At 52.5% G+C, this 24,782-nt stretch overlaps 1 long non-coding RNA gene across 1 annotated transcript; it reads left to right on the top strand.

The window, feature by feature from the left end:
• Positions 1–829: 829 nt before the first annotated feature.
• LOC109276119 (uncharacterized) lies at positions 830–14,649 on the top strand. The gene is made up of 2 exons (XR_002084512.2): positions 830–2,487; positions 14,372–14,649. It is a non-coding gene; the product is annotated as an uncharacterized LOC109276119 (long non-coding RNA).
• Positions 14,650–24,782: the final 10,133 nt, after the last annotated feature.

The raw sequence follows: 24,782 nt of genomic DNA, 5'->3' as shown, positions 1-24,782 counted from the left end.
GAGCTGTTGTAAAGACGAAATTGGTTCATGTATGCAAAGTGCTTAGCCCAGCACCTGCTGTGGAAGTTGTCAGTGAATGTTAGCAGTCACTATGATGGTTTCCTGCCTCAGAGCCACGAGGGGCTGAGGAATGGCTTGGGTCAGGGCTCGCGGCCCAGCTCTGGCCTCCCAGACTGAGCCAGCAGCTTCCAGGCCCAGCAGCAGCTCATTGGAGACTCAGAGTGCCAGGCCATACTGGGGAATCCTAACGCAGAAGGTGGGCCAAGGGAGGGGGCTCATACCTCAGCCTGCAGCCATCTGTGGCACAGGAGTCCCCCAGTCTCCCAGCCACGGGTTGGTCCCCCTGTGGCTTTCTGGTTCTCCAAGCCCCCTTGCCTCACAAGGTGCCCCTCAGGCCATCTCCTGCAGTAAGAATGCCCGTCAATCTTGCTGCCAGAGCACCCACAGTTCCTACTCCTCAGGGCCTCAGGATCCTCAAGTATGAGAGGGCATAAAAACTCCCACACCACGGGATTAACGTCAGGGGAGGTCATGGATGGAGACTGCGTGGCCTTGGCAGCCAGTCAGGGCCAACTCTTGTTACTGCCTGCACCCCAAGGCTGGCAGGTCCTGCTTGCCGCGCCCGGGCTCCCCGCAGTGTCCAGGAGCCCAGGCTCACGGCAGGCGTCAGGAAGGAGCTGTTGCCCAGGGTGGGCTGGAATGAACCGGGGAGCCCCGGGAGCTGAGAAGGGGGCGTGATGACCGAAGCCTGTGGGTGAACAGTGCTCACCCCAAACAGAGCTTGAATGAAGGAGGAAGGAAGAGAGGACGGGCTGAGCACACCCTGGGCCCCAGAGGAAGTTGAACGCTGGGCCGCGGTGTGACAGTTCAAGGGCCTGTGCACCACAGCTCCTCACCCCACCTCGCCTGCTGACGTCAGTGGGGAGTGCATGACCCTGCCTGCCTCCTCCCCCAGGCCCCAGATCTTTGAGGTGGGGGTCCCAGCCTGGGGGCTCCCACAGCTAAACTCTGCACAACCGGGCACCCAGCAGAGCTTTGCGTCTTCAGGTCGACTTTGCCCTGTCCAGGCTCCTTTAGTAAAAGGCAACCAGTTAACAGCACCTCTTCACTCACCCGCACCACCTCACATCCCCCAGGTGTGCCCTAGAAGATATCTATTAAGCATCTATTGTATACAAGGTGGTTTCACCTCCATGAGTTCATTTAATCCTTCACAATACCCTGAGGTGAATATTCTATGGGTAAGGAAAATAGCTCAGAGAGGCTAAGTAACCTGCCTGAGGTCACACAGCTTGTAGGTGACAGAGCTGGCCTCCCAACTTAGGCTCCTATAGGTGAGTGAATTCGTGCTGGAGGAGCCCTTGGAGAGCCAGTGCAACTAGGCCTCTGGTTTGCCAAGGAGGAAATGGATACCCAGTGCCGAGAAGCCAGTGCCCTAGGCTGTGCCCTGGGCTCCTGGCAGAACCAGATAGGATTAGCAGACTTTCTTTTGGCATTAGATGCCTGGCAGGAGGGGCTCTGCCATGAAGCCTTCTTCCTTCACTGCCTTCAGGTCTCCACTTAGAGGCCACCACCTTAGAGAAAAGTCTGGACAGTCCTAGCTGAAGGAGGGCCCTATCATCCTCCACCTCTTAGCCTGGCTTTATTCTTTGCAGCACCTACAGTCATCTGCAGTTCTATGCATCACATTATTTATTTATTACCCCCCACCCCACCCCAATTAGAATGTGAGCTCCATGAGCTCAGGGAGCATCTACCTTGTTTCCTTGGATAGAACAGTGCCTGGCACAAATTCAACATTTTTTGTGTGGAATGAATGAAAGAATGAATGAAGTCAGATGGTAAAGGAAGAGTCTTAATGCTTTATGGGGGACAGTTTAGTGTAAAGATGAACTTACTAAGGGCAAACCAAATAGATAATTCTAGGTGGGGGAGGGGAGTGAGAAGTAACTTAGGAAAGAGAAGGGGCAGGGCCAGCATGCGCAGACATGAGGTCTGGCACATAGACTGTAAAGTAAATGGTGTCCCCTCCAGTTGTTCAGCTCTCAACTTGGATGACAATACAAGGTGACTCTGGGGATGGGAAGAACACAACAGTTTTGGCCCCTTCAGCAGACCGGAGGGGGTGAGGGAGCGAGGAGTCGAGGCAGCTCGACAGGTGCCTGCAGCAGGAGGAACAGGCTGTACCCACCATGAGGACGCCACGTGGTCGCGGTTAGCAGTTTGCCATCCGGTGGCATGGTCTCCACAGACGGTCGTCCAACCAGGGGGAGCAAGCGTTCTGCTGTTAGCAATCTCTAGTACCTGGAGCACCCCTGTGGGATGCGGGTGGGGAAATCACCCAGACATACCCCACAAACACACACCAAACGCTGTGGACAGAGATTATTACCACAGCAGGAGGGAGGGCTGTTTCCTGAGCCAGCAGGGAGCTCTGAAGGCGGAGGACACTGTGTTCTGAGACCTCTCCACTGAGCGGAGGACTCGGTGAGGAACCCGTCCCGGCCCCCTTCTTCCTCCTTAGTCCTACAGGCTGGGCACAACAACAATCACCCTGTGCTTGTGGGGCCCATCTTCGATGAGTCACCTTGCCCACGGCGAGCCTTGCAGGGTGATGTTATCGGCTCCTCTGCTTGCTTAATTCCCTGGTTGACATCACCGTTGCCTGGTCTTCCCCTTCTCGGCACTGCAAGCCTGAAGGCTGGCATATCCTGGAAGAGAAGGCGGTAGAGGTCATTTGCCAAGAAGCTACCAGGGCAAGTAAATTGGGACCCTCAGTCACTTGGCCATTAGCACCAAGGTGCTTGGCCTAGTTTCTTGCTTTGCGGGACAGAGGTCTTGGTTTACTTCCCGGGAAATGCTATCTGGAGCCTGTGTCTTTGGGGCGTGGTCCCCAAGGCCAGCCCTCTGCTGCCTCAGGCATCTGCTTCCAAGTTCTGTCTCTTGCAGGCCTATCTGTGATGGGCCCAGGATTTCCCAGGCCCAGACTGGGCTGCCTGCTGGCCTTCTGCCCGCCTCTCTGTCCAGCCACTGTGCCCAAGACCCAGCTCCCTCAGAGGCCCCGGCTCCTTCCTTGCTGGTCTCCTGCCCCCACTCCTGAGCAGCCTCCTGGGAGCCTAGGCCTGTCCTCCTCTGCCACAGCCTAGCATTCCCTCTGGCCTCCCCTGACCTTGTCACCCTTCTCAGTGCTGCCCCGTGGTCAGTGGCACATGGAAGGTGCCATGGAGTCGGCAGAGCAGTGGCAGGGGTGGCCACACACACGTGGCCAGGTGGGATGAGAAGGGAAGGGTTCAGTCCTCTTCCCACACCGTCCTACTCTGGCCCCTCCCTGCCATCTGAGCTGGACAGCAGAGGGGTGAGGTGGAGAGGTGCAGAAGGGGCTCCACTCAGGCCACTAGGGCGGGACCTCAGTCCTCGATGGGAGGCTGGCCAAGCTTGGCAAGTGAGGGAGGCAGTGAGGGGAAGTGGGTGGGGCTGGGCAGGGAGCAGAGCCAACCCTTTGAACTGCCCAGGCAGCATCCTCTGTGGCCCCAGGAGACAGCGCCTCAAATGTCACTGCCAGAGGCCAGGGAAGGGGGAGGGAGAGGTTGCTCAACACCAGCCACTTTTATACTAATTATGTGACCAAATGAATTGTTCTTAGAAGGAAAAAGAAAAAACAAACAAAAAAACCTCAAAACCCACCACTGAGGTCATTCCTATTACCCCCAGCAGCCAATGAGCAGATCCTGAGAACAGATAGCATACCTGGGCCAGGGCTAGCTCTCCCCCACTCACCCTGTGGCCAGAAAGAGCCATCAGTCAGCCTGGCCACTCTGCACCCAAACCCTGGCTGCCTCGGCATCCTGGAATGTCGTAGAATGCTGTTCAAAGTAAGAAGGGGGTGAGCCTAGAGAGAGGCCTGGAGGAGCAAGCCTGGGCTCAGCCCCACACACCCTAATCTCTTTGGGCCTCTGTTTCCCTACCTGTCAGATGGAGGAAACCACTGAGGAGTCAATGAGATAATAACTGTGAAAGTGCTGAGCGGTGTTCATTAGCCAGTGAAGAGGCCGGGGTCCTGCAGAGAAGGGAACAGGGAGTCAGGAAGAGCTTCAGAGAAAAGGACACACCTCGGTGATTTAAGAACGTTAAATCAGGTGACTCCTGCTCTCGACTCTTTTCGGTCCCCTTTCAGCCCTGACTTGTGTTCTTATTCACTCTCGGTGGGGTGTACACCTTGAGAATGACGGGCACCAGTGTTGAACTTAGCCTGTGGTCTGCTCAGACCCCTGGATCCCTTTTCAAGTTCGAGAACGCAGCGTCCTCAGTTTAGTCTAGCGGGTGGGTGTTCTGCTGTAGTACTTTCCTCCTAGGCCACAAACCAAGCTCAAATTCTAGTCAACCCTGACTGCTTTCCTTAGTTGGAGAGTAGAGCCTGATTCTGGCTGTAGTTTGAGCACTTATCCCTCTTTAATCCTGAGCCCAAAGCTCACCTCCACTTACAAAGCCCACACACACATCAAACTCATTTACCCCAGACTGAACTTGTCTTCCTTGCAGTGGCCTCTTCCGCTGCTAGATCTTAGTTCATGGTAAGACTCCCCATCATGCAAGCCAGAGGCTGAGTCATCCTTGACCACCACCTTCTGTCCATCACATCTGATTAGCCGTCTCATCTAGTGGATTCTAACACTTCGGTATCTTGAGTTTTCATCCTTCCCCTCTCCCCTGCCCCCATTCTGTAAGAGTTGAGATACCCATCTCTTTCCTTAAGAACAGCCCGTAGAACCCAGTAGACCTCCTGGACCAAGCTCCACACAGCTGCCAGGGGACCGACTGCTGACGGAACCCTCCCCTCCTGGAGGCTCCTGCCAGCCTTGCCAGCCTCATGGCCCAGCTCTGCGGGACAGGGACAGACCATGTACACGCTGGAAACGGCTGGGCTGAAACTGCTCATTAGGGTTACTCAGGCTGCTGAGAATGCCTTTCTCCTCCCTGTCAGCCTGGAGAGTGTCCTCCTCCTCCAGGAGGCCTCTCAGACTGGCTACGTCTGTGCGCGTTGCTCCTTCCTCAGTGCCCCGCTCTCCTCTGCTCATTGCGGGCTAGGCGTGCCCTGCCTTGTGGCGCCTCCACGGCTGTAGCCTCGTCTTCATCCTCTCTCCACCCAGACCCTGATTCCACCAAGAGAGCAGTGGATAGTGCCAGGCAGACCTGGGTGGCGTTCAGTTTTGCCCGTTTCCCACTGGGGACACGGGACAAGTTATCTGTCTCCGAGCTTTCCTTCCCTTGTCTATCAAAATGGGTTAATACCTCTACCTGCTTCTCAGGATGGGTAATTGAGCCAGTCAAGTGCTTGGCACAGAGCCTGGAACACCACGGGAGGGTAGCAAATGGCACCCACGGTTTCCAGTGTTGCCACCCCTTACAAAGACGTAGGAAACAGTGCTGACACCTCAGCCCTCCTGTCCCTTCCCGAGAGCTCTCCTTCAGCTCAGGCCCTTCGTCCCCTCTGCCCTTGTTCAGACCCCTCTGTTCATCTCCTTTCTGGCTGTCTGCTCTCTGCACCTGGACAAGGTCTTGGGCAATGTTGCCTGGTCCCCTTTTGCCATACCTTCCTCCCCATGGGGAGCTCTTCCTCCCCATGCCACCACCCTCCTCCGCCTCTCCAACTGGTGTCCACGGGGGCGGCCATGCTCGATGTCAGAACTGTTCTCAGCTTGGGGTCAGTGTGGTTGCTGTGCTCACCTCACACATTGCAGTTGCCGCGGTGTGCTCAACAAGGCCCCGAAGTTTGCCCCCAGCCATACTGGGAGTGCGTTGCTGAATTGGCCAGCTAGTAAACCCAGGTCTTCTGGCTCCAAAGCCAAGACTCTATCCAGTCTGCCCTGGAGCCATCCCTTTCAGTCTTTTTTGCATCTATGCGACTCAGTCTCTTCATCTGCAAAATGGGCACAAGAATTCCTCCTCCTTCTTCTTCTTCTTCTTCTTCTTCTTCTTCTTCTTCTTCTTCTTCTTCTTCCTCATCTGGAGGAAGGGGGAATGGGGTTAATCTAGGAAGTTGTAACGAGCTGGAGACCCTGCTGTGTACAAGGCAGTAGAGCCTGGATGAGTGTGTGTGTGTGTGTGTGTGTGTGTGGTGGTGGTGGGGGGGTGCATATAACAGGACAGAACAAGTTTGGGAAGCTAGTTCTGCCTGCTCCTTTCCAGCAGTCCGAGCCCTGTGCCTGAATCCACAGCGCCCCCTGCTGGCAAGTCACCCCAGAAGCTCCCTGTGGGCAGCACCAGCCCTACACTTTGCTTTTCCCTAAGGCGACCCCAGGGAAGCTGTCACTCCTGCCCTCAGGATGCCCAATCTGAGGGTAGACAGGCACCCATGGCCCAAGAAGCCCAGACTGGGGGTGGCGAACCAGTGTGAGATGGGAGCTTCCTAGGCCAATGGTTCCCCATTGTCTGCCATAAATCCACTGAAATCTCTTTCCGAGAAAGGTCTGCAGCTGGGCAGAAACCCAAAGAAATGGTTCCAAGCCCAGCAGCTACCCCTTGATTAGGACCACCAGTACCCCCACCCCCCATGGACCATCTGGGGAGTCATTAGATGAGGGCAGACCCTGGGGAATGGAGGGGAGGGGCTGGTTAGGCCCCTGCTTGAGCTTGGGCTGGACCCCCTCATCAGTGCCCTTACCATCCAGACACATCCTCCCAGCACAGCAGATCCCAGACCACCCTCCCCCACTCCTCTCCAGACCTTTCCTCCCCATCTCCGCAGCCTCATTATCTCAGCATTTCCATAGCCTGATTCTGTGTTGGGTGCTGGCTATTCAGGGACAAGCAAGGCCCTAACCGGTCCCCCAGGAGCTCAGGCATGGCACTGTTTCTCCCATCTTCCCCTGCTCATTCATCTGCAGCATCTTCCCTGTTCTGGAGGAAGGCAGCCATATGTAACACTCCCCAGATTAAGATCCAGCCAGCTGTGGCCACCTCTCCCCAGAAAGTCTCCACCATTCCCCACCCTGGGTTTTATTTGCTGTTTTTGAGACTTTTCCCTCAAACTGTGACCTTCCCAGACTGCCGATATAAAGCGGAGATTGCATTCTTCCTCCTCCAGGAAGCCTTCCTGGATGAATCCTAGCCTCAATGATTTTTCCCTACTTCAACCTTTTTCATGATCTGCTGGCACACACTGCATTGTTCTGGGTACATTTATTATTCTATCTGCCCCATAGGAGCTCCAGGCCTCAGGGGGAAATAGCTATGTCCTCTTTCCCTGTACCCCTGGCAAGACCATGCATGCTCCTTTCAGTCCACATAGCTCAGTGTTTTTCAGCTGGGCATGGTTTCGCCCCCAGGGAAGTTTGACAACGTCTGGAGATAATTCTGGTTGTCATGACTAGCAAAAGTGTGCCACTGGCGTCTGGTGGGCAGAGACCTGGGATGCCGTGAACCATCCTACAGGGCACCAGGCAGCCCCATGACAAAGAAATATCCAGCCCAGAATGTCAACAATGTCGAGGTTAAGGAGGACTGATTTAAATGAATTCACAGATCGAGTATTAAAATAGTGGCCAAGAAGGGGTAATGGCTCACTCAAAAGAAGGGGGCAGAGAGCAGGCATTTCAGAACAGCCTCTCCCCACATGGCCTTTTCAATCCCACACGGTTCGGTTGTGTCTTGCGTAAGTGGAGGCTGACCTTAGCCAGTGGAGGAGGAAGCGGGGCCTGTCTAGAGGACCTACAGGGAAGTGGGTGTTGCGTGGGAGAACCCTTTGGGAGCAGGGAGTAGCTTGGCCTCAGCTTAGTCATCTGTAAAATGGGGATGGGTGTTCCCTTCCAGTTCTAATGGTTGAAGGTCCTAAATCGTGCCTTTTGGATATGGACAAATCCTCCCCCACCCCACACCCCACACCCCCATACTGAGGGGCAGGAGCCCTCCCTCAGGGCTAAGGGTGGAGTACCAGCCATCAGCCCCTTAAACAGATGTGGGGGGTTATTGTGGCTTTAATTGCCCTCCCAGGAGCAGCTGTAAGAACAAGAATGCTTTGATAGGCTTCATCAAAGCTGACTGGGTGGTGAGGGGGGAGCCTTCAGCTGGAAACAGCTGTTAGCCAGGCCCCCATGCAGAGGTGGAGGAGGTGAAAGGTGCCCCCCACTTCGGGTGGGACTAAGAATGTTCCAAAGACTGGTTACCCTGAGACAGCCCTCTCTAGAGGCTTCTCGGGGTTCTCCGCGCCCTCCTTGGGTGGGCTTGGGTGAGCCAGGGCCCTTGGCAACTGAACAGAGGCAGCTCTTTCACTGGAGCTGGGCGTCTGGCTCCTAATCCCTAGGGCAGGGGTCCACACGGGGGTGGGGCGAGGCCAGCCCTCCCTGCCCCCTTAACTCCATAGAGTCTCTGGGTCTCTGGTAAGTGGGGAGAGAGGGCACCTTGGGCAAGTCTCTCCCCAGAGCGCACAGACCTGCCTCACAGGGATCCAGAGCTGTCAAGGAAAGGCTTGGTCTTTGAGGAGAACAAACAGGAACCCAAGCTACCTTGAAACCTCTCTGCCAGACAGCACCCCTTCAGTATTTTCCGCAGTCATTTTGACTTTACACTTAACACCCACCTGGCACCCCCATCCAACGTACACCCAGCGCCCCACACACACTCCCAGCTGAGTGCAACACTCGCTGGGGACAGCGGAGACATAGCCAATCTCAGCTGCATCCCCAGCCGTCCTACGCCTGGGTGCTCATCCTGAACCCCAAACGTCCAAGGCCATTCAGCTAAAGCTTCTCCCAACCCTGCCTCCTCAAGCTGCTGAAAACAAAACAAAACAAAACCAAAAATAAAAAAAACCCTGAACATGTTCCCCAAAGACCTTTGTTTTTCACATCAGGCTAAAGCAATAGATTACCTGAGAGCTGGATTCTCAAAAGATGTCACCCTAAATGGTGATGCTAATGATGGTGGTGGTAAATTGCAGCCACAACTGTCAGCATTTCTTGAGCACTAACTGTCCCCTGGGAACTATGCTCTGCGCTTTACTTACATCCTTCATCCAACCCTCGCAGCAGCCCGTGAGGTGGGAACCGTTAGCATGCCCATTTACAGGTGAGGCAACTGAGGCTCAGGGAAGTTAAAGAAGTGTCTGTAGAGACGCCAGCATCAGAACCGGGGAGAGATCAGGTGGACATGTGGTGGGCAACACGAGGTGTGGGTCAGTGTGTATGTGGTCTGTGTCTGCCACAGGACCCCCTTTCGGGAAGACCCCCAAATATGCTCCCACCCACACTGCCCGAGCTGCCTTGTAGCTCTTGGGTGAAGCACGATCCCCTGACATTCTTCCCCACCAGTGTGGAGTGTGTGGTCAGACCAGGAGGTTCTGGGGCCTGGGGGTCTGGCTTCTGGAGAAAAGTCTGGAGTTGGGGGGTGGTGCTCAGGCAGAGCTGGTAACCTGGTGAGCTGGAGGCCCTGGTTCTTTTTTTTTCTTTTTTTTAAGTGTGGGAAGGATTCACACAATACAAACACAAATACGGGTATGAAAGTCCATACACAACCTGATAAGGGTATTGTCACAGGAATTAAGACATTATAATGAGAACATTTCGGAATTCATAATATGCCTTCTTATGAGATATCAACTCTGTCCCCAGTTTGACTGATTGTTAAAGCATGAGTCTGAGCTGATCTAGACTATGTGCATTCCAAATATTTGACACTAGCATCAATCTTGAACTCCCTGTGAATCAACGCTTTTATTTTTTAATTTTTACTTATTCTAGTTTTATTGAGAGATAATTGTATTGGTTTCACCCTGTAGAAGTTCAAGGTGCACAACAATGATGTGATATATGTATATATTGCAAAATGATTACTACAATGCATTTAGTTAACCTCCATCAGCCTTACATAGCTACACATTTTCTTTTCTTGTGGTGAGAACTTTCCAGATTAACTCTCTTAGTAACTTTCAAATATACAATAGGGTTTTGGTAAAGTGCAGTTACCATGCTGTGCTTTGTATCCATAAGACCTATTTTTTTTATAATTGAAAGTTTACACCTTTTGACCACCTTTGCCCAATTGTCCCCCCAACCTCACCCTCTGCCTCTGGTAACCATAATATCCCATGTTTCTATGAGTTTTGTTCTTTTCAGATTCCATCTGTAACTGAGACCATACAGTATTTGTCTTTCTCTGTGTGACTTACTTCACGGGGCCCTGGTTCTAAGAGGGGCTGTGGACACCTTGGGAGAGAGGCCAGGAAGAAGGAAGGTGTGTCTAAGCTAGAGCTGGGTTTTGTCTCCATAGGGTAGGAGTACATAGGAAAAAATGCCGGGGGGGGGCGGGGAGGGGGAAGCATAAGGAACTTTCTGGAAATCTGTGCCTTTTGCCTTCTTTCTGAACTTCCCTTCTCCCCCCCCTCATCCCTCCTCCCACCCAGAACCAGGATCCAATTTCCTCTTTTTTTCAAAATACAACTCAAAACAGATTTAATCTCTGGGGATTGTTCTGTGAAGGAAACCTGTAGAGGCAAGTTGTCTCTGAACTTGTGAGATATATAAATAAATAAATAAATATATATATATAATATATATATAAATGTTTATATATAATATATATTATATATAAATATTTATATTTATTTATTTATATATCTCAGGAGTCTGAAAATAAAAAGTCCATTTGGCATGTGAAGCCACTTGACTCTCTGGCTCTGGGCCCCCTATGTCCTGCCTGCAGTAGTCATCAGTGAGGGCCCTGTCTTATAGTTGGTGAATCTCTCCCTGCCCCCACCCCATGGGGCCTTTTCAGAAATAACCACATGGCAACTCTAAATCTGGCAAGGGGCCAGCACCCTGTGGCCCACAGTGGAGACTAAGAAGGCAGATTCCTGGGCCTCCTTCCAGATGAATATATTGGAATTTCCTAGAAGCCCCTGGGGATCCTGCTGCAGACAACCTTAGCAAGGCCTCTCTGAGCAACCTTGGTCCACTAGCCAGTGGCCCTGTTTGCCGTGGTGGGTGCTGGGGGCCTCTCTTACACACTGCTTCACAGACTGGGTTTGCAAGGGAACTTTCAAGCTCCTGAGAATTGCCTCCCGATGCTTCAGTCATTCTGAAGTGAAGTCACATGTGATGGGGTGGGTGCTGTTCAGTGTGTGAAACATGTGACCCCCTCTGGTGCCAGGTGTAGTGAGGGCACAGGGTGACACAGTATGATGTGCTGGGGTCACCTGACATGTGTTGTCCCAGCCTGCACTTGAATGGTGTAGGAATGATGCTCCCTGACCTCCCATCACTCATGGCCATGGATGCGAAACAGATGGTCCCACGGAACACCTGGGCCTCCCAGCCCTCTGGGACAAGCCATCTGTAATCCACCATGGGCCACCTGTGTCTGTGGGCCTCCCTGCTAGGAGTCACCAGGCCAGCACTTTCGAAGCTGTCTTCTGAGCCACATCAGTGTGTCAAGGAATGTGAAAAAGCATTCTCCCACAAACACACAAAACTAGCAATATTTTCCCTTACAATTTATTTTGAAAAAAAAAAATGTGTACGAAAAGTGATATAAATATGAATGCGCTTATCATCATGTGAGAATCCACCTTTACAAAATGGGATGCACTAGTGAAAGATGCCAGGAATTCATGCTGGGGTGTGCTCCTCACAATATGCTGTGATAGATGGTGAGATCCGACCAGAGTTGGGACCAGTGTCCTCTCATATATTGGAGGAGTGTTACACTGGGGGCCCCCACACGTGGGCCCATGTGACATTAGAAGCATGACGGAAGTGTATATCTGACAAGTGCTTGCTTCCCCTCTTGGGGCTTGGTCTCTTGGAACACTCTAGGGGAAGCAAGCCACCAACCTGTAAAGAAGCACAGGTAGACTAGGGAATGATGGGATAGCACCTGGAGAGAGAGCCACCTTGTGGAGGAGCTGAGGCACCAGGTGTTTTGGTGGGTCTTCCTGAACTTTCCAGCTTAGCCCAGCTGAATGAGTGTGCTGGAGAAGAACCACCTAGCTGAGCCCTGCCCAAATTCCTGACCCACACAGTTATTGCTGTGTTAAGTCACTAAGCTTTGGGGTAGTTTGTTACCTAGCAATGGTTAATGGAGATGCTTATAGGAGGTGTGTAACAAATGTGTATGGAATGAGTGATTGGCAAATCACACTGCTAATCCCTTACACTGGTCCTGCATACTCATTAAGTTGATCACATGTACTTTCTGGTGTGATTCTTGTGATGGTTAATTTTATGTGTCAACTTGACCAGGTCATGAAGTACCCAGATAAGTGGACAAACATTATTCCTGGAAAGTACTTTTGAATAAAATTAACATTTAAATTGCTAGACCAGTAAAGTAAATTGCCCTCCATACTGTGGGTGGGCCTCGTCCAATCAGTGGAAGACCTGCATAGAACAAAACCTGTACTATCAGGCCTCAGCTTTTCTTGCTTCTAGGTTAACAGGCCAGCCTTCCACAAATTCTGGACTTGCGGGCCCCTGTAATCGCATAAGCCATTCCTTATAGTAAATTTCTTTACCTGTAGATATAGGTATAGATATACAGATATAACGTACTGGTTCTATTTTGTTGGAGAATCATGAAAAGTATAGATTATGGTACCAAGAATGGGTGCTGCTATAACAAATACCTAAAAAATGTGGCTGTGGCTTTGGACCTGGGTACTAAGGAAAGGTTGGAAGAGTATCGAGGTACATGCTGGAAAAATCCTGATTGCCTTGAAGGGACTTTTGGTAGGAATATGGACACCAAAGGTGCTTCTGGTAGAATCTCCAGAAGAAATGACCAAAGTGCCAAAAGGAAAGGCAATCCTTGTTATAAAGTAGCAAAGAATTTGGCTGCTTTGTGTTCCTAGTGTTTTATGGCAGGTAGATCTTATGAGCGACAGCCTTGGATATTTAGCAGAAGATTTTATTCTTTCTTTTTTTTAATGTTTTATTTTTACTTTTTAAAACCATTTTTTAAGTGTATTTATTTATTTTCAGAGAGAGACAGTGTGAGAGGGGGTGGGGCAGAGAGGGAGAGAGGGAGAGAGAGAGAGAGAGAGAGAGAGAGCCCCAAGCAGGCTCTGCGCTGCCAGCACAGAGCCCGATGTGGGGCTTGAACTCACGAACCGTGAGATCATGACCTGAGCCAAAATCAAGAGTCGGATGCTTAGCTGACTGAGCCACCCAGGCACCCCTATTTTTACTTTTGAGAAAGAGAGAGTGCAAGTAAGGGAGGGGCCGAAAGAATGGGGCAGGGGATCTGAAGTGGGCTCTGTGCTGACAGCAAAAAGCCCAATGCAGGGCTCGAACTTACAGTGAGATGACCTGAGCCGAAGTTGGAAGCTTAACTGACTGAACCAACCAGGTGTGCCATAGCAGAGGATTTTTTCTAAGCAAAGTGTTGGAGGGGTGGCCTGGTCCCTCCTTACTGCTTATAATAAAATGTGAGAGGAGAGAGAGAGAAATTAAAAGAATTTTTCAGCAAAAGGGAACCAGAACTTGAAAATTTAGAAAATCCTCTGCCTATCCATATTGCAAAACATGAGAAAGCGTGTTCTGGAGAAAACACCTAGGATGTGGTTGGATGATCATTCTGTAAAGATTATCCACAAATTAGTCAGGCATCTCAGCTGAAGCCAGGAATAGAGTTGGGATTATACCAGCAGAGGCATTGGCAGTGGGGACCAAAGGGGACGGAGAAAATGGAATGAAGTTAGGCTGTCCGATTTCTGGGATCTACAGGTCAGGGCAATAGAGGATCTAGCCTCAAACATGGTTGTCCTTCTAGAGGAGGGAGAAGTGACCATGATGGTGGTTCAGAGATTATCAGAGCTGTCACGCCCATCTCCAGCCCAGGGAACAAGACTGTTTCCTCCTGGCTTCAGGGGGTGGGGCCATCTCCTCAGGGCCAGGGGGCCAGGATGCCAGCCCAGAGCTGAAGGGGCAGGACCACTGCTGAGGGTCATGGGGTGGGCACGGAGGGCAGAACATTGAGCTAAAGAAGATTGACCTGGAGCCTTAAGATCAAATGGAATTTGCCTTGTTGTTTTGGACTTGCTTGGGGACTCTTGACCCTGTCCTTCTTCCCAATTTCTCCCTTTTGGATGGGAATGTCTGTCTTATGCCAGTCCCACCATTGTGACCTGGAAGCACGTAACTGGTCTGGTCTCACAGGTTTGCAGCTGGAGAGGAATTTTGCCTCAGGATGACTCATACTTTGAGTCTCACCCATACCTGATTTCGGTGACATTTAACGAAACTTTGGAGCTGGAATTGATGGATGGGTTACAACTTTGGGGCCGTTGGAATGGGGTGAATGTATTTAACATGTGAGAACGATGTGAATTTGTGGGGGCTAGATGGCAGAATGTTATGGACTGAACTGTGTCTCCCCCCAGATGTTGAAGACCTAATCTGACATGCGACTCTGTTTGAGAAGGGGACTTTAAGGAGGTAATTAAGGGGAAATGGGGTCAAAAGGGTGGGCTTTCTCTAATGAGCTCTCCCTTTAGCCTCGTGTGCACAGAGAAAAGTCCATGTGAGGACACAGCAAGAAGGTACAACTGCAAGCCAAGGATATAGGTCTCACCAGAAACCACATTGACCGGCACCTTGACTTTGGACTTCCAGCCTCTAGATCTATGAGAAAATAAATTTCTGTTGTTTAAACCACCTAGTATGAGGTCTTCTGCTATGGCAGACAAACACAGGTCCTCATGCCGTTGGTGAGGGAGGAGTCATGCACACTTGGATTTCAACTTCAGCTTTCACTGACTGACTCACTTGGCCGCTACTGAAGTTCTACTATGTGTCAGGCACTGTACAGGCACCGGGTTTCAATGGTCACAGTGCCTGTCCTCATGGAGCTTAGAGTCACGTAAGGGAGCTATAGCTTCACCAAATAACTACTCAAATAGACAAAATAACAACGGGGGTGAGTGCTGTAGGGGGATGTCACCTCATCAAGGAGGTCAGGGGCAAGTTCTTGAAGAAGTGACACCAGACCTGAGACACGAAGGGTGATTAGGAGTAAACCGGGTGAAAAGGGGAAGGAACATGCAGAAGGAACAGCATGTGTGAAGGATGCACCCACCAAAGAGGGAGTTGGTGAGTGTTCAGGGGACTAGAAGTGCATCCTGTCCGGCACAGAGAGGAGAGGGGCAGGAGGACAGAGTTCAAGATGAGGCTGGATCTCTCGAGCTGGGCAAGACTTTGTCATAAGAGTGGTAGGAAGCCACCAGGAGTCTGGCGTGGTCAGATTTGCATTTCCAAAAGATGCCTGTGGCTGCTGTGTGGAGACCATGGAGGGGGTCGATGCAGGAGTCCAGGAGAGGCATGCAGAGGGCTTGGACCAGACTGGCAGCTACAGAGACGGAGGGAAGGGCTGGATTGGGGAGCTATCTATGAGGATAAAATAACTGGGCTTTGGGAGATGCAGGTGTGGGAGGAGTCAGGCACGACCTGAGTTCTTGGAGTCAAGCTCCTGGGTGGGTAGTGGTGCTGCTCACGTGGGAGAGAAGATGGGGAGGAAAGACAGGGAGGACCAAGTCAGGGGCGGGGGCAACTACCTACTAACGGGGTGAACTTAGGCAGGTCACTCAGAAACCTCTGCATGCCTCAGTTTCCCTATCTGGGATAAGTACTCTATGTGATGGGATGTATGTAGAGCCCAGCTCGGGGTAGCTGCTTCTGCACATCAGTGCTTCCGGTCTTTTCCTCTGTGAGGCGGCCTGGCCAGAAGTGATTATTCCCATTTCAAGGGTGAGGAAGCTGAATCTCTGTAAGGCTGGAGTCTCGCCCAGAGTTGCACACCTTTAGAAGCAGCCTTACAGGGGGGTCATGGGAAGAGCCTTCCCTCTTTGCCGGCCTGCCTTTAGCATCAGCACGCAGGTCCCCAGGGCAGAAAGTGTTCACTCATCAGTTGCACAGTCACCACTGGAGGCCTGGGATGGGGTGGGAAGAGAGGGCAAAATTCAGGTGGGACACGCAATGGTGGGGAGGGGATAAGAGAGTGCTGGAGTGAGGGGCGGGCCCACCGTCCATAGAGGGGCAGGCAGCTGAACACCAAATGCATCCAGTAGCCAACTTCTACCACGCAGGGTGTTCACAGAGTTTAGTTTTTACTCACATAAATTCCAAGATGGTGCTCTGAGTGGCAGGCAGCCTTCCCCCAGGCGGAGATTCAGGCACCTCAGCTCCTTCTGTCTCGGGGTTCTGCCGTCTCTTAGGCCATGTGGTCACAGCAGAAGGGGAAAGAAGGGTGGAGGAGGTACATCAGCTTCTTAACACCCTCAACCCGGAAGAGAGACACGCTGCGTCTGCTTGCACTCCATTGGCCACCTTTGATGGCACAGGAGGTGGAAATGTAGTCCAGAGGGGTGCCCAGGAAGAGGATGACATGAGTTTGGTGACCAGCTGCCCAGCCCCGCTGCAGTAGGTCTGCTACAGCTTGGCCAAGGGGTGCGGTACACTCTGGCTCTATTGGAATTTCCCCAGACAGGAGAGGACTGGCCCTGGGGTAAGTAGGTTGAAGGGGCCAGGCTTGATCCCAGTACACTGGCTGATGGTTGACAGGGAGGGCCCTTGATGGGTGTACGTTCAAGGGCTACAGAAATAGCCTCCAGCCAAGGCCAATGGGAAACCTGTCCTGAGTTCCTTTTGAGAACTAGTGAACAAACCCCTACCAAAACAATTGTGGGCTGGTAGAGAGAGGGGCGTGGTGAACTTTAACTGGGCGGCCTCAATAAGGGGAAGGGACATTTGAGCAAAGACACGAAGACGCCGAATCATAAGGATATCTGTAGAAGCGCAAAAAGAGTAGCAAGTGCAAAGGCCCTGTGGTAGGAGCAGGCCTGTTGTGTTCAGGGCCCCACTGCAATAATCACTGAGATGATGGTGATAAGAGTGAGTGGGGGCAAGGGGAGAAGTGGTTAGATTTTTTATCTCTTTTGTATGTTTATCCCTCCCTACCTCCCTTCCTTTTTCGGTTTTCTAGAAGGGATGCACGAAGACACCCTGAGGTGTTTCCTCATCTAGACTGTAGGTGCCCTTTTAGACTGTAAACCCCATGAGGGCAAGGCCTGGGCCTGACTTCTCTCCTTACCCTCACACCTGGCACGGGGAGGGCCCATCGCCAGTGCCTGGCAAACATGTCTATGGAGAGACTGCACGTCCTCCCGAGTCATCAGATTTCATGGGGCTGAGCCCAGGCCCTGCTTGTCAGCATATTGCTCACTGATGTGGAAAGCTTTCCTGTGGTCCAGACACTCCTGACTCCAGTCTAAAGAGACCTTCTAAAGAAGGTCAGTGCCTCCAAAGGAAGGAGATGCCTCTATGTCCTGAGCTCATGGCGATAACTGCTGGGAAGACAACATCACTGGTTCTATTTTATCCTGGATGTTCCCAGCTGCTGGTTTCCCAGGAAGTGACAGGATGCACAAATGGCTGTGCCCAGCAGGGATCCCTGACCCCACGCAGTCTGGCCCTGTGCTCCCACAGTGCTGGGCGCCGCACAGCTCACTCACTGACTTGTGGGTGGGATCCCCAGTGGTTTTTGAGGGGCGTCATGAGCTTGGTCGTGGGGTGCCTTTTCCTCACTGCCCTGCAGCCTTTCTTTAAGCAAGGCCCTTCCCTGCAACACCCCTGCCCCCCGCCCCGACTTGTACAGGAACTTGGATACAACTGACGTTTACAGCCCGGCAGGCCCTGGATTTGAGAGGGCTTCGAGAAGCCCTGAGGTCTTAAATTCAAAATGATGCTGCAGGCTTCCGGCTTTCTCCAGAATCGCATTCGGGGAGTCATGTGTTTCCTGTGCTCTCGTGCCACAAATTAACTGCCTTTTCACTTTTCCCACAGGTTTCGCCTCTCATCCTACGTGGCAGGGTATCGCGGTGTAGCGGTTACAAACGTACGAACACTGGAATAGGACAGATGTGAGGGGGCGTCACAGCTTCTGCTCTCACCAGAGCAGAGCATAAACTCTGAGCCTCAGTTTATTCGTCTGTAAAATGAGCACAGAGTATCCACCCTGGGGCTTGGTTGTGAAGATTAGTTGAGGTCGTGACATAATGCCTAGGCCCACAATAAATGCTAAATGTGAGCTATTACCCTGAACAATGACTCGAAGTGAGGTGGGGCTCCGGGCTGGCCAGCATGCCCCCCGGCTCCTCATCTTGCTCCTCTTTCCGCCAGCCTCTTGGTCCAGTTCCACATCAGGCCAGAGGAAAATGAGAAAGCCTTGCACGTTCTGGGCCTTTGGGGGAGTCTGTGAATAGCTGAATCCATGAATGATGCCTCTGCAGGTGCCAGGGCCCGACAGCCCCACCCTCGCCCAGTGCCAGAGTGCTGCCTGCCAGACCCTTGTCAGCGGTTACAACCAGCAACTGCCTCCCGTTGCCCGAGTTTTATCAAAAGCTCAGTTGAGAGAAATGAAGTTCATGGGGGTTATTTAAAGGCCATGCATTCCATCCATTCTTCCAGATGAGACTTATCCCTGAAGCGAGTCGGGCTCTCATGAAGCTGAGTTGCTCTCGGACCACATGATTTAGCCACCACAAAATCTTTATTATGTCCCTCCCTTATGATGGGGCTTTACAGAAAAGGGCTGGAGGAGTCCGGCTGTCGCCTTTATTTGGGGATGCTGCTATTGCTAGAGTTTGCTGCCTCAGTCAGCGCTCTCTATAAGACCGACGGGGGGGAAATATATTTTAGGCTCCAGTTCCTGGCAAAGCTCTGTGTCCTCGGAGGAATCAGTGGGCTTCTGACCTATGGGCAGTGTGACTCACGAAACTGACCCCCATTCTCATTTTACTGGGGCTGCCAGGAAGCTCAGATTTGGGGATCAGTTTTAAGAACCCTTGAAGATCCCTTGACCTGTTACACAAGAGAGATGATTTCTTTCCAGATGCTGATTTCTAGCAGATGGGATTCTTATTATTATTAATTATTATTATTATTATTATTATTTTGTATGTATCTTGTCACCTGCGTCAGGGCTCTGGCGGGACCGGAGTGGGAGTTTCTATCCTGGAAAGCAAGGGATGGAGAACTGGCCAGGGTGGGTAGGAGAAGAAGCGGGCAGGACACGAAGGGGAGGAAAGGGCACACAGCGTGGCGGCTGGGGGACAAGTCCCTGTCTAGGCCCCCGTGGAGATGGGGGCGGGGGAGGTCTGGCTTCACTAAACCAGAGGGTGTGAAGAGACATTTTCCATGAATTTAGGAAGAGAACTGCAGCCATTGCTCAACTTGAACTTCTCCCTGTGGCCCCCTCTGGCTTTCTGGGTATTTCTGTGATGTTGTGAAACACCGAAACTTGCAGCGTCTCCTTTCTCTTCCTCTTCGCTCCCCACCCTGGGCTCTCCTGCCCCCCTTTTCCCTTTCCTTCCCTTGCCCCCTCCAGCGACCGCTGCCCTCCCTTCCTCTGTGGGGCCCAGGGTGGCTGCTGAGCCGGAGACCACCAGCCGTGCTGCTGCAGCAAACAGGGGAGGGTGAAGACTTCAGATCCTGGGAGGAAAGAACGACAGAGCAGAGAACAATCATGGAGCGCTCTACTCTGCTCCACACATGTAGGCACCCACGTGACCGCCGTTTATCTGGTTTATGTTTCTGCGTCCCACGCGCGCTTGCCTCACTGTCCTGGCGAGGCCCCTTCATCTACCTGTTTGTCCATCTGTCTAGTCCAGGGCTTCTCAGCCCCAGCACTATCGAGATTGGGGCTCAGGCACTTCTTCGCTGTGGGGCCTGTTCTGTGCATTGTAGGGTGTTTTGCAGCATCTTTGGCCAGGAGCCCCTCCCACCCCGTGGCAATCAAAAAGGTCTCCAGACATTGCCAAATGTCCTCTGGTGGAGGTGGAGGTGGAGGCAGGGGTCCGGGGTGGACTGTACCCAGGTTGGGAACCACTGTCCCTTCCCCCCCGTTCCTCACTGGTATCGCTCCCTGACCGAAACTTCTCTGGCGTATTCACGGGTATCCAGTTTGTGTTTCTTTTGGCAGCCCTGTTCACTGCCTGCTTGCACACTGTGCCCGGTTTTCTCTTGGGGTTACCATCCTCTTCTGACTGTGGCAGAGGGCAGTCCTCGTGCATTCTAGATATTGGCCCCCGGTTGCTTTGGGCTTGTAGGGCCCTCTCCCCTCTGTCAGTTGTCGCCTCACAGGTGAGGACTCACAGGCACAGAGCTCACAACGCTAGTGTGCTAGAGCCAGGACACAAGCCCAGGCCTCTGTCCCCAGAGCCCAGGCTCTCGACCACTGGCCTCCAGCGATACCCCTGCCTTCCAAATAGGCCTCTGCAGGAAGGCAGACAAGATCAGGCAGTGAGGCTGCGGGAGGGGAGGGAGGCAGCTTGCTGGAGGTCACGCAGCACCACCTGGATGACTTTGATGTGACGCCAAGTGTCCGGGGAGTTGGATTCAGCCTTTGTTCTGGTCTAGGAATGGCCGAGTGATTTTGCTTAAACTCTGATAGGAGCGCCGGGCTCTGGTGAGCGGAGGAGGTGCGGGAAGGGCTCTTTGCTAGCTCTGCCCGGGCGGAGGATGTGCGGGGCTCACAGACTCAGAATGGGCAAATTTCTGGACGTGGGCTTTCTGTCCCAGGCCTCTATGGGCAGCGATGCCCTCTGTGCCCTGGGCGCTGGTGGAAGAGTGCTTCTTACCAGGCCCTGTGGATGATTGATGAGGGGGAACAGAGGGCACAATGGAGGGGCTTTGTTCCCTAAATGCCATTCACATGACTCTCTGACCTCAGGGCTCTTCCCCTTTCTCTTGTCTTTTTCTCCTTCACTGCATTCGGCTCTGCTATGGTTTTCCTTCTCCGTTTTTCTTTTCTCAATACACACAAAGCCCTCGGAGGGCTGGGGTGACCCCCAGGCCTCCTGCCTCTTGCTGAGGTTGGTTTCTAGTTCCTGGACTGCGGTCCTGGGGCCGTCTGCCCAGGAAGAGCCTGGGGAGGCCTCCGGGGCCTGGTTGGGAGCAGACAGGCACTTCTGGCTTAGAGCTTCAGCTTCACTTTCTAGGAGCCTTGTCCACACTGGTTCTAAACTCTGACTGTTCAGTCAGAACTACCGGGGTAACTTTCCAAACAGATTGATAACCAGGCCCCAACGTTGATTTTGTTGCTCTGGAGTGTGGCCCAGGGATGGATATGATATAACATCTCAGATGATTGTGATGTGTGGGCAGGAGTGATTATGTGCGGCCCACTGTTTTCCTGAGGGCCAAGGGTCACAGAGAGAACACGGAATGCAATTTAGGAGAACTGGGTCTGGTCAGATAACCCTCGGCTCGCCATGTGTCCCTGGGCAAAGCTCCTTCTCTCTTGGGCAGGAGCACCCCACAAAGAGATGACAGATTTGTGGAATTTTAGACGTGGAAGGGGCCCAGAAAACCAGCCAATCCATCCTTTCGTTCTATGAACACAAGCACTGCGCATGTGTACATGTGTGGGGTGTGGAAGCGGATTGCCCAGGGTCCCACAGGGCCTCGCAGGGTCAGGCATGCAGGCCAGGCTTTGGGCTGTCTCCTCCCACTGACTACACTCTGCTGGACCCCTCAGGGGGTTCTCTCTAGATTAGACCGTTGGGGAGACTGTGTCTCTGGGAGTGAGTACCGAGGGGTCTCCCTGCCGTTTATTGGGATGGGGGAGACTGACCTTCTAGATCCTGGGAGGCAGGAAGCAATGGCTGGAGCCAGAGGGACTGCTCCAGGCCTCACTTTGCAAGAGAACTTTTTGCAGAGCTGCTGACTTTTTGCAGCTGTTTTACGGGGCCTGTGGACCGAAAGGGGAAGTTTGGCTGCATTTAGAAAGTTGTCCACAAAGAGGAATGGCGGGGGTGGGGGTGAGGAGGGTGGCTGGGTTGCAGAGTGGGGGAGGAAGGTGGGTGATCTGGGAGAGATGCCAGCAGGGGCCCGAGGACAAGGGTTTGATTTGGGCCCACATGTTGTCACTTTGGGAGCTCTTGGGGTTGGGTGGGGTGGGGGTGGGGTGCTGGGGAAAAGCAAAGGGGACAGAAAAAGAAAGAAAAGAAAAGGAGGGGGTGGGGGAGAATGAGTTCCCAGCCAGGGAGCCCAGCTTTTTCTTGGATTGGAAGCAAACACTGAGTGTGCTGGGAGCACGGCCAGTCCTCCCCAAAGGCCCAGCCAGTGGTTTCCTCCAAAGGGGTGCGGGGAGATGGTGAGAGGTGCTGAGACAGAAGGAGAAGCTTTGTCAAGATGACCCAGCCCTACAGTGGTGCATGTTAAAGGAAGAACTGCCCCCTCCCCTAAGGTGGGCAGCTTGAGCTGTTCCGTCCCTAAGGCTAGGGATGCATCTACCCCATCCCTGGACTGACCTGGGGCTCGGGCCCCACGGTAGTGGCAGGAAGAATACTGGAGACATGACTGAAGATGTTCACACCACAGTTTTCTGTTCCTGCTAGCAATCCCACTGCCTCGTACCAAGTGCCCCGGCCCCAGGAACCAGGGAGAAAAATGGAGCTCCTGATGTCCACTCTGGTCACACTCTTCCTGCCCCCACCAAGCTCACAGTTCTCCCTCAGTCTCTGGCACCTGCAGGGTGCTACATTCTGCTGCCCCCATGCTGAGCCTTGTCATAGTGTGTACGTGAGGATGGAGTGACGGCGAGGGCGTGGGGCGGACTGCAAATTTGACCCGGAGTTCTCGACAGAAGATCCTGCCCCCGCTGGAAGTGTGCTGAGCAAACCTTCTTGTCCCAAGTGTCCCCCTGCCCCCAACAAGACCATGAGGAGACGATTCAGCGGCAGAGATGATCTGCCCTAACACTGACTGTGTCACACTGGCCACAGAGATGGTGTCACCGCCCTTCTCAGGAACATGGTAGAACCAGCAACCAGAGGGATCTGCTCTGAGGGAGGAGGGGAGGCCTACGCTGGTTCTGCCTTCCTGGTGAGCATCTGAGGCCAGAAGTCCAACCCTCAGAGCCTACTCAGTGTGCCCTTGTCACATGAGGCAACTCAACTCAGCTCAACAGGACTCTGTGTTTGATGAGTGTTCAATGAGTCTTTACTGAGCACCAGACATGAGCCAACCACCGTGCTGCGAGCTGGGGATGAGGAAGAGTGCAGACAGACATAGTCCCTGGTGGAGGCTACTTGAGGGCTCGTGTGGGTTCCATGAATGTACCCGTGGGGGGCAGTGGGAGGAGGCAAGGCCCTTACCTCTGTGGTCTCATTGGAGAGAAGAGATAAGATTCATACACACAAATGAACCAGACAGAGTTTGAATAAATACATTATTGTCTCTGGTAACCACACGTTGAAGTGGACATGGTCAGGTTCAGGCTGTGTATGTCTGTAGGTGCTCTGGGTGGGTCCTGTGGGGCAGCCCCACTGGGGCTGGGTTACTTTCCAAGCTTTGTGGAAGAAAGGATGGAAGAATCTGATATAGGGGGGCGTCTGACTTGAAAAAAATCATCAGTTCTGACATGAGTGCACTGGACTGGCAAGTCTGTATGGACTCGACCGTCTTTCTTGGTTCCTTCTCCCCATTGGCCAGCCCCTCTCTTTCTCCTTCTTCCATTTCACTCAGAGCTGGAAACCTTCCATGGCCAATGGGAGTACGCCAGGTTTGTTTGAATGCTTACTGTTTACAAAGCACAGTGCTGACAACACAGGCCTTACCCTTGACGACTTTCAAACCAACTTGGGTCCACAAACTGCTATAACAGAAGATACTGAAAGCTGCTTGTAATGTGCATGAGTAGGAGTAGGGGACAACAGGAGAGTTGCGTCCCACCCCTGGGTATAGGATTTGGAGTATCGATGCTGTGTTGTGGACATGCACGTGTTCACACTTCCGGTTGTTTGTTTTTAATCTCAAACTTCAGAGAAATTATAAGACTATTACAAGTAATGTCTGTAAGCCTTTTCTAAGATTCACCGATTATTTACATCTTGTGGAATCGTTTAAGAACAAGTTAGAGCCAGTTTTGCTCCTTTACCCTTAAATATTTCAGTGTGTATTTCAAGGACATTGTTGTGTTTTGTTTTCAAATTCAAGTTAGTTAACATACAGTGTAGTATTGGCTTTAGGAGTAGAATCCAGTGATTCCTCACTTACATATAACACCCAGTGCTCATCCCGACAAGTGCCCTCCTTAATGCCCATCCCCCGTTTAGCTCATGTCCCCACCCACCCACCACCCCTCCAGCAACCCTCAGTTTGTCCCCTATATTGAAGAATTTCTTATGGTTTGCCTCCCTCTCTGTTTTTTTCTTATTTTTTCAAGGACGTTATTTGACATAGTTGGTTTCCTTATAGCCGAACCTTCGTCTCATTTCTAAACACCATCAGATCACTCCAGACCCTAAATAAAGTTTATTTAATGGCAGCCAGCAAGCCTGTTTCACTGCTGGGTGCCGTGCTGTTGGTCTGGCAGTTGGGGGCTGCCTAGGTCACAGGGGAGAAGTCTGCTGGCTTCACGTGGCCATGCCTGAGTTGGCCTGCCACCAGACAGCTGATCTGCCTTGGCTGAACTGCTCTCTTTCCCTTCACTTTGTTCTTGAGTTTTCGGTACATTCTCCCACCCACAGACGTGAATGTTGCATGATATTGGCTTTCTAGTGCCCAGCATGGCCTGGTGGAAGCGGAGTGAACTTGGTTGGGCACCCTCTCGGGGCCTCGGATGCCAGCCTGGGCTCCTCTGAAAACACAGGAGGCTTCCTTTCCCTTATTCGTGGGAGGAGGCGCTATGGCCTGGCCTGGCTCTGAGGCCTGTGGTCTCGCTCAGGACCGGCAGTGTTAGGCTGAGGGAACATTTTCCAGAGTACCGCTGAGGGACAGAATGTCTCCATGATA

This window comes from Panthera pardus, unplaced genomic scaffold, assembly GCF_024362965.1.
Source record: "Panthera pardus isolate Hobbes unplaced genomic scaffold, ASM2436296v1 HiC_scaffold_25, whole genome shotgun sequence".
In the NCBI taxonomy this organism is placed as follows: Eukaryota; Metazoa; Chordata; class Mammalia; order Carnivora; family Felidae; genus Panthera; species Panthera pardus.
This window is presented reverse-complemented; position numbering and strand designations above follow the sequence as displayed.